This window comes from Rhinolophus sinicus, linkage group LG11 (genome assembly GCF_036562045.2).
Source record: "Rhinolophus sinicus isolate RSC01 linkage group LG11, ASM3656204v1, whole genome shotgun sequence".
NCBI lineage: Eukaryota > Metazoa > Chordata > Mammalia > Chiroptera > Rhinolophidae > Rhinolophus > Rhinolophus sinicus.
In genome coordinates, this window is record NC_133760.1 from 70,691,242 (window position 1) to 70,700,641 (window position 9,400).

At 36.4% G+C, this 9,400-nt stretch overlaps 1 pseudogene; it reads right to left on the bottom strand.

Moving 5' to 3' along the window:
* Positions 1-1,364: 1,364 nt before the first annotated feature.
* Positions 1,365-7,380, bottom strand: LOC141567714 (hyaluronidase-1-like; annotated as a pseudogene).
* Between the last annotated feature and the right edge of the window lie 2,020 nt (positions 7,381-9,400).

A 9,400-nucleotide genomic window follows, 5' to 3' on the forward strand; every position in this document is an offset into this window, starting at 1 on the left:
GATGTCAGAGAGGAAAATGTCTTCTGTGAACTAAGGAGAGAAATGGTATTTGGGAAAATATAATCTCTTTTGAGTCTTTATGAAAGAAGATGATCTGGATTATAACTAAGTCAGGTCAAGCAACCACATGAATTTTTCAAATGACTTACTATGCATTGAAAACTGAAAGGAAATAAATTGCTTAGATATGGTCTACTTTAACAAACCAACAAGCATCAAATCAAATAATTTCTTATGTAATTCCATCTTACAGGAGTCCAACAGGGCTCACCTTCTGATATTTCTGATTGCTAAGTGAATTTCCAAGAGCCCTAGTGACACTTTGGATAAAATTGAACACTACAGTATTCAGTCCGCATCCCTCTCTCCCCTATGACTTGATATCCGGGAGTCACTTGTATTATTTAGGAATTCTCAGTCCCTGGAACACAAACAGCTATAACATAATGGTTGCTTTCTTAAGCTCCCATGTTTTTGTGGGTTCCATGGCCCATATTACATGGGCCTATTACAAATTCTCCAGGTCGCTATAAATGATTGGTGTCTCAAGACCATTGTAGCAATAACTTATCATAATAGATGCTCTTGTTACTATCCAGTTTAAGTGTGTAGTTATTTTTAAAAATAAAATGTAGATATAATATTTGATGGGACCCATCGTTCTCCAGAAATTTTTCTTCAATTTTTTTTAAAGTTACTCAGACTCTTAGTTTGAATAAAGTTTATTAATGGCCTGGCTCCTCACTCCCCTCACTCTTCCTCCTGCATCATCCACACTGACCTTCCTGATGTCCTAATACACCCCAAACCTGCTCTCACTTAAAAGCTTTTGCATTTGCTCTTCCCTCTTCGAAAAATGTTCTTCTCAGATACGTTTGTGACCTGCTCCTCCTGCCTTCAGCTTATCTCATTAGGGAGGCCTTCTCTGACCGCCCTACATGAAATTCCCACTGCTTAATCCCTTTACCCTGCTTTATTATTCTCCACAGCACTATCACGACTTGACATAATATGCATTGTTTGTTTGTTTATTTTTGTTCATTTTCCCACAAAAATTGAAGCCCCATGAGAGCAGGGACTTCAGTGTGTTCCCTTCCTTATCCCCAGTGCTTAGCATGAGGGAAGCGCCCAATAAATAATTGCTATATCAATGAATGGAATCAATGATTACCTTTTTGTTTTTTACTTTAATGTCAATAAATATTTTAAAAGTAGATTGAAGTTAAAAAGAATCAGCATCTTCTACTCTTCAGTATTTCAAGGAGAAATTAACATTGTATTGTTGTAGGGGTAAAAAATTTCAACAGAATTACAGATAAGGTCATGCTGAGAAAAACACTTAAAGTAAAGTTAGCCGTAGAAGCCTATTCTTCCCTCTCAGGACATCTGAAGAGACTTGGCAAGACTCCACGCCAGCCGCCATAGTAATCACACTCAAATCCACTCTTCATATCCCTTATTACCTTCCGTTTGTTGGATGGAGAAATGATGAATCTGAAACTCTTAGTTTGGACATATTTCTTACTGCTGCTTTCAGGCATATGCAGATAGGAGGAGGATTCGGGTGTTTTTCGAACACATCTTCCACTCTTATTACGTAAACTTTGACTGCAGAGTTTGGCTGCAAATGTAACATTAACAGCATAACGGCCCAGTGGACCTTGAATAGACTTTTGCACAGACAAGCAAGTCTCCTGTGGGAAAAATAGAGATCTATTTAGATCACTCTCAAATGTGATTCCATTATCCATGTGGCACTAAGATCTGAAGTTTTGTATGTATTTGGAAAGGAAAAGGAGCATTTCAGTGGATTCATCATTTACATGAGAGACTAAGCCCTTGTAAAGTCACATGCTCCATACTCCTCTCCCCACACCTGAGACCCAAGCTTGGGGTGTAGGGTGAGGGGTGAAAATGATTAACTTGGATAATAAAGAACCAACACTTACACGGCACTTACCAAACATCAGGTACTGTTTTAAGTTCTTTACGTTTATTAATAATGAAATTCTCATAATAGCCCTATGAGATAGATACTATTAATCTTCCCCAATTTACAGATAAAGAAATTGTAGAGTCAATAACTTGCTCAAGGTCATATGGCTAGTAGTGACAAAGCGTGAGCATTGGGTCCCAAGCTGGCTAACTCCAGCCTACTGCTCCTAACAACTCCATCCTGCCAATTTGTGCCATTCCAAGTCAGAAAGAGATGGCTGTTTTATATTCTGTGAGGCTGGAGGTTGTAATACCTGAAAATGGGACTATTTGTTAATACCTGGAAGTGAGGAAAAACTGTGGTCTCAGAATTTTCACTTAGGCAGTGAGCCAGGCAACCAGCAGCATGTTCCATGTCAGTGGTGGGAAAATAATAGAGCTATTTTGTGTGTGCACAACTATCAAGAGTAGACTGTTAATAAGATTTTATGTAATATATTTTTTTCCTCCTGTGAGCATTTCTGTCATAGATAATCAGAAAAAGAATCATTTTTAGAGAATCCATTATCCTTAGTGTGGATAAAAATGTTTTAAATTTAGTATTCTTTTTCTTTGGCATATACGTGAGCTTGTGTGTGTGTGTGTGTGTGTGTGTGTGTGTGTGTGTGTTACAGCTGACCACCCACACAATTGAAAAAGAGTATAACTGAATTTGACCCTCCACACACCGGTACATGGATTTCCAGCCACAGACTGAAAATACAGTATATCATTTAGTCTACCAAGATCCCTGCACAGTAGACTTCAGTGCTTTTCTTAGATGGAGAAACTGAGGCTCAGAATGGTTAATTACCTTGCCCAAGAGTACACCGCTAGAATGTGAACACTGAATTCTCACTTAGGGCTGTCTCATTGGAAAGCTTATGCTCTTTCTGCCCTACTGCTAACCACGGTAGCTGGTGCAGCATAGGCACTTAGTGTTAGTCTCTGTACTAACGAGTCTCTTTGAATTTCATTCAAGTGAGCAGATGAAGAGCAACCATTTGTCCCTGACGTGAAAAATTAAAACAAAGAACAATATATAGAATATATTCAAGATGCTGACGGAGAAATCACTGCTTACCTTTGAATCAGTATAGTTGTGCCCTCCCCACAATATTATTCCTGCAGCCCCCAATGTGGCGCTCTCACCAATTGTATGTACTAAGTCCTCCTAGAAAAGAGATGTATCACAAGTTGTTCCTGCCAAACCACATTTAGTCACTGACAATTCAATAAGACTCAACCCACCAACTATGGTAAGGACACATTGATAACATTATCTTTGTTTCTAAAGATAGGTAAGTCTTAGTTACCTGTTGGATAATGGAAAGAGAAGAGAGGCATCCAAGTAACTCTCAAGTTGGGTGACCAAAGTAGATTATAATTCACCAAGATGGGAAACTGAGCAGGTTATTTTCATGAGCATAGACCAAGAGCAAAGAAGCAAGAACTAGGGAAAGATGAAAGACAGAGGGGATGACTGATGGAGCACTTTACATTCTGTCCTTCCCTGCAAGGTGTGGAGAATCAGAGAGCCAGAGAGAAGGTGGTGTTCAAAGACCAGAAAGAATATGGCCACGCCACAGCAAAGCTTCCCCACATTATAGGAAGTCTCCAGAAACACTACTGCTTGTGTTCTACAACTTGTCTAATACAACAAGAAAGGAAATCATTCTTCCATTGCACTAACTAACATCACGTTCTTTAAATGTAAATCAAGTCTCTTGTTTAAATTGAGACACTTCTGAAAGAAAATATCAAGCAGAGTTCATTTTAAATTTCATTGAAAAGTTATGTTGTTTAGAAAATAGGCAAGAAATATCCATACTGTTTGTTGATCCATACTGTTTGTGAAACTAGGAAGACAATAGGACACTATTAAAACACTTTAATATAACGTTACTTAGGTAATTCTGTAGTTTTTGGTGAGTAGGGTATGTGGTCTGTTGATTCCTGAAGTAGAGCTCAGAGGTAATACTTAGCCCATAATTTACTCCGAAAGTCTTATAGTACAAATAAATGGGAAAGTTATGAATAAGAATTTCGTTAAAATGTGCCTCATCTCATTCTCTCATTTTCTATCAAGGCAAACTATCTGACTGCATGGATTACTATTATTTTCTACTGTCATTATCATTGTCTGACACACTGTAGGCACTCAATAAATCATTTTTTTTAGAGTGGTAAGAGAGACGTTATTAGAAAAGATAGTATACTCCAAAGAATTAGAATCTGGTCAAGCACATTATTAGAAGGGAAAATACAGTCCAAAGGGTTAGGAGCAGGCCCCAAGCAAAAGCAAGCCTCAAAAGGCTCAGAGGGCTCAAGGGCGGCATTATTAGGAGAAAAAGTAGACTCCAAAGAATTTGAAGTGGGCCAAGCAAAAAGGAGCTGCTCAAAAGGCCAATAAATTATTTTTGAATGAATAAATATAACCCAATGTCTTTCCCGAAAGGATCTGAGAAAGTGACATGACTTGAGAGAGCTCTTATTTGAGGAATAACATATCAAGAAGATTTTGGTAGGTATGACTGATATCTTCAAATACCTGGAGATCCGGATCTGAAAGAAGGATCTGACTTATTCTAGGTTACACCAGAGGGTAGAATTGCTAGTGGGGTGACGTTGTCCAGAGGCATAGTGGACTGAACATACTCAAGAACTTCCTAGGATTCATGTTGTTCCCAAATGGCAGATTTTCTTCTGGAATAGGGAGTACCCCATCAAAAAGTGCTAAAGCAAAAGTCAGGTAAGAAAGAAATCATATGTGGGTGAGAGGTAAATTTGATACCTCTGAGATCCTTCAACGTTTTGTTATAATGCTATGATTGTTTTCCTTCTAAACTGATTGAATAAACATGCCATTTTGAATAAAACTGAGGAATCCTGCAGTGATAGAAACATCAAGTCTAATCCACAATGTTTGGGTCAATAGATTTTATTCTGAAATATTTGAAGAATTGATACTCCTTTTAAATGCCTTTATTTCAAAGTGAACAAAGAAGGTAAGCTATGTATTATCTATCAAAAGGCCTTATTTCTGTTTTAGGTATTGGAATAATAAAATTGTGGGCTCACAGGGATGGATGGAGATCTAAGAGGTTTTTTTTTACTTAGCCACCCATCCAATGATTGACTCCCTATAATAATGTTCTATCTAATAGACAATCTAGCAAAAGCTTGAACACTTTCAAGTTATCATTTAAATAAGCTCATTCCCATATCTTTGTGCTTCCTTTCTTGTTTTAAGTCTAAGGACAATATCTATTTGTTCATATGGGGGTACCAAAAAAATGTATACAGGTGGGCACTTTGGTCAACGTTGCTCAAGCAGTAGTTCGCCATAATCCAAAGAGTCTGAACACTGACAGTAACCACTTTAAGAACCTCTTGTAATTGCAGAAGTCAAATGTGACTTGTATTCATCTTTTGTTATCAGTATATATTGAATATTACAATTTTAATACAGTTTTCCTTTCTTAAAATGTGTATACATGTCTTTGGCTCCCTCTTTTAATGCCTTGACACTAACCACTAGATCATCACATTGCATGTCAACTCTTAAAGATAAAATCAACAGAACCTATGTTATTTTTGAATTAACTTAACCAATTAAAACATAAAAAATGCAATACAACAAAAAACATAGTTAGTTAATAATTTACCCAAGCTCTATTTTGAATTTTTTGATTTGGAAAATTACTGCTACTCTTTCACATTAAACAGCTGATTCTGAAATTTCTCCCTCATTAAAATTAATCTATCTGTTATATGATTTAACTCAAGCTTAAGAAATGGTCTGTAGGAAATCCCTGTAAATTCTAAGCTTGTAAGAATTATCTAAAAACTCTAAGTAAACATCTAATTGGCAGTGACACTGTTTCAGAATTGGCTTGACATTTGAAGAAATATATAGCTTTAATAATAGAATAGTATTCTATTATTAAAAGAAAATAAACATCCTAAAACATTTTTTCATAGACTTTATATACTAATTTTACTTATGTAAGTAACTATTTTTCTGACAAGCCTTCAACACTATGCAAATAAAATGGTCTGGAAAAAATAAAAACTGGCAAAACATAATCACGTCTAGCCTTCTCAACAATTCTCAGGGCTTCTCTAACTTGCTAATGATCAAATTCAAAGAATTTAACCTTGACTTCAATATTTTATCCAAATATATCAAAGTATAAAGTGCTGTGCTTTTTTTCCCATAGCCACTGCAGTTGGTCATTGCAGGAAATCTCATCATTTGGGCAATTACCTGTGTAGATCTGTGGATATATACTGTAATCATAATTGTAGCAGTCTGGATAGAGATAAAAGGCCCACAAACATTTTGGTCTCATTTCTAAAGCCAGTGTGAGAGTAGTATACATAAAACTCTTTCCAGCATTTTCAAATTCTTATTGGGTGACTGTTTTCATTTTCATTTCTGACCAGTCAGGATGGTTGTTTCTAGTGAAGGCTAAGGAGTTATTTTTTATATATTATTCTATTTCCCCAATTTCTATCCCATTGGGGTTTCTAGCTTTCCCAGCCAATGACAGCAAGAGCTTCTAATGTCCACCATGGGACAACTTTTTCAATGTCATCAGCGGTTTTCCTAAGGTCTTCAGAAAGGCTCATATTCTGTGGTATCCCTCCATTAAAGGATTTTCCATCTTGAGAGAAATAAGGATAGTTTCCTAATTCATTTGGATAAAATCTGGCAGTTGTTGATCCACTCTGAGTCTCTAAAGGGTTTGATATAATATTAAATAATTGAAGACTCAGATCCACATTGAAGAAATGTTGACACTGCATTGCTGGGTAGCCCAGAAAATACTGAAAGGCCTGTTCTTGATCATTGGAGGTGTTTCTGGTTTCAGGGCTGAAGGAGTGAACACAAGCAAGAGAGGCAACACCCCAACCCTGCCGCCCACACATGACACATGACTTGTAGTTTTCACCATTACAACAGTCTCCTGAAAAGTAAGAAGAGGGAAAGAAAAAGTAGACATTATGGAGTCAAATGTCCTGGTAGTTTTGTAGCACGCAATGAATACCAAACCAAGAAAACTCGTGGTGATGTTTAAGCTTTGTGAAAGTTATGGATATCTAGGCCTAAGTTATTGTTTCAGCTGAACAAGGAAGAAAATGAGGCTTTTAAAACAAAGCAAAACTGGAAATGTGAAATGAAATCCAGTAAATAAAACCAAAGTAAAAATTTTTAAACAAATTCTCAGCTATGACAATGCGACCTGCTAGCCCTTCTGGTTTTCATTTTCTACAATTCCGACTACATTGACCTAAACAATCCTATACTGACAAATCTTTGGTTGTGAGAGGAGTAGAACAGAAAGTGAATGGATTGCCATATCTCCTTATTGGTTACTGGAAAAGTGACTCCAAGAACATGCCCTGCTGAATATTAACAAAAACTGGCATTTGAACAAATATTAAATAGAACAATAATAAACAGTAGTAACAGTAAGTAATGCCTTGCTTGCTATTTGAAATGCACTGGCCTCAACTGTTGGTTTGTTCATTTGTTTGTTTTTAAAACACAACAGATACCCTTGGAATTAGCAAAGGGTGAAATAGGAAACAGATGTGGTATTTACCTGCTGTTGAGTATGGAGTTTGGTGCTATCATCTTTTCTCAGGTGCATAAATAAGCCTAAAACATGATTACTTCTTTAACTCCATGGTTTCCCATGAAAAAAATTGTTCTGTATTTTCACCTGTTAAATCCCAAATGCAACTTAGCTCTCTAAGTCCTTTCTAAATAATCAGTCGAACCAAAAACTGCCAAAGAATCTTCCCAGAATACAGGGACTGTCTAATAATGGATGCATTCCAGCCAACAAGATGTCATCCTGAAATCACTATGGTTTAAGTTATATATTAAAATGATTTTATCATGTACATGTTTTTAAAAAATAATCACAGGTTTTTCTCTAATGTAATAAACTCAGTGTCTTTTTAAGAGTCATACATTACTTTTTATGTTCTTGCATCCTTTATTTAATATAGTAAATGCAGAAAGAAGACACCAACCAAAATCCTATGTTAACTCTTGCAGCATAGCACCCCAAGTTTGTACAAAACCTTGAGTAAGACACGGGTTTTCTGTTCACTGAATTTTTAAGTCAACAACTATGAATAATAATTTACTCTTTTAAGTAAGATGGGTATTACTGAGATAATTGGCTTCATGAGGAATTTGCATTATGTCACCAGATAAATCTCTAAGTCACCAGAGATAGCTCCACCCTTTTCATTTATGTCCAACCACAAGATCTTAATGTGATTCCCACCCCCAAAAACAACGGTAAACCTTCTTTTTTAAAAGATTTTTTATTAAAATCTAGCTAATATACAATATTATATTAGTTTCAGGTGTACTTCATAGTTATTCAACATTTATATACCTAAGAAAATGGTCACCATCAGTCCAGCAACCGTCTGACACTACACCACGTCTTTACAATGTGATTAACTATATTCCCTAGGAGATACATTACATCCCCATGACTTATTTGTTTTATACCTGAAAATTTGAACTCTTATTCCACTTCTTATCCCCCTTCTTATTCCCCACCCCTTTTTAATTTTTCAATTGCAGCTGACATTCAATGTTATTTTATATTAATTTCAGGTATACAGCATAATGGTTAGACATTTGTATAATTTAAGAAATGATTCCCCTGACTAGTCTAGTACTCACCTGGCACTATACATAGTTATTACCATATTATTGACTATATTTCCTATGCTTTACTTTATATCCCCAAGACTATTTTGTAACTACCAATTTATGCTTCTTAATCCCTTCACCTTTTTCACCCTACCCTCCAACACACTCTCATCTATCACCCCAACAAATCTAGTGCCCATCTGCACCATACATAATTATTACACTATTATTGACTATATCCCTTTTGTTATACTCAATATCCCAATGACTACTGTGTAACAACCAATTTGTACTTCTTAATTTCTTCCCCTTTTTCACCCACTCCCTCAACTCCTCTCCCATCTCCCAGAATGTTTTCTGTATCCATCAGTGTGTTTCTGTTTTGTTTGTTTATTTTGTTCTTTGGATTCCACATATGGCATTTATCTTTCTTGGTCTGACGCTCCACTCAGCACAAGACCCAAGCCCACACCCCTCATGTCCATCCATGCCACTGCAGATGGCAAGAACTCATTCACTTCCATGGCTGAGCAGTATTTCATTGTATATATGTACCATCTCCTCTATTCATTCTTCCATCAACAGACACCCAGTCTGCCTTCACATCTTGGCCATTGTAAACAATGCTATAATGAACATATGGATGCACACATCCCCTCGAAGTAGCATTTGGCTTTCTTCAGATAAATACCCTGAAATAGGATTACTGGGTCCTTCTTTGTCTCCTGTTATAACCTT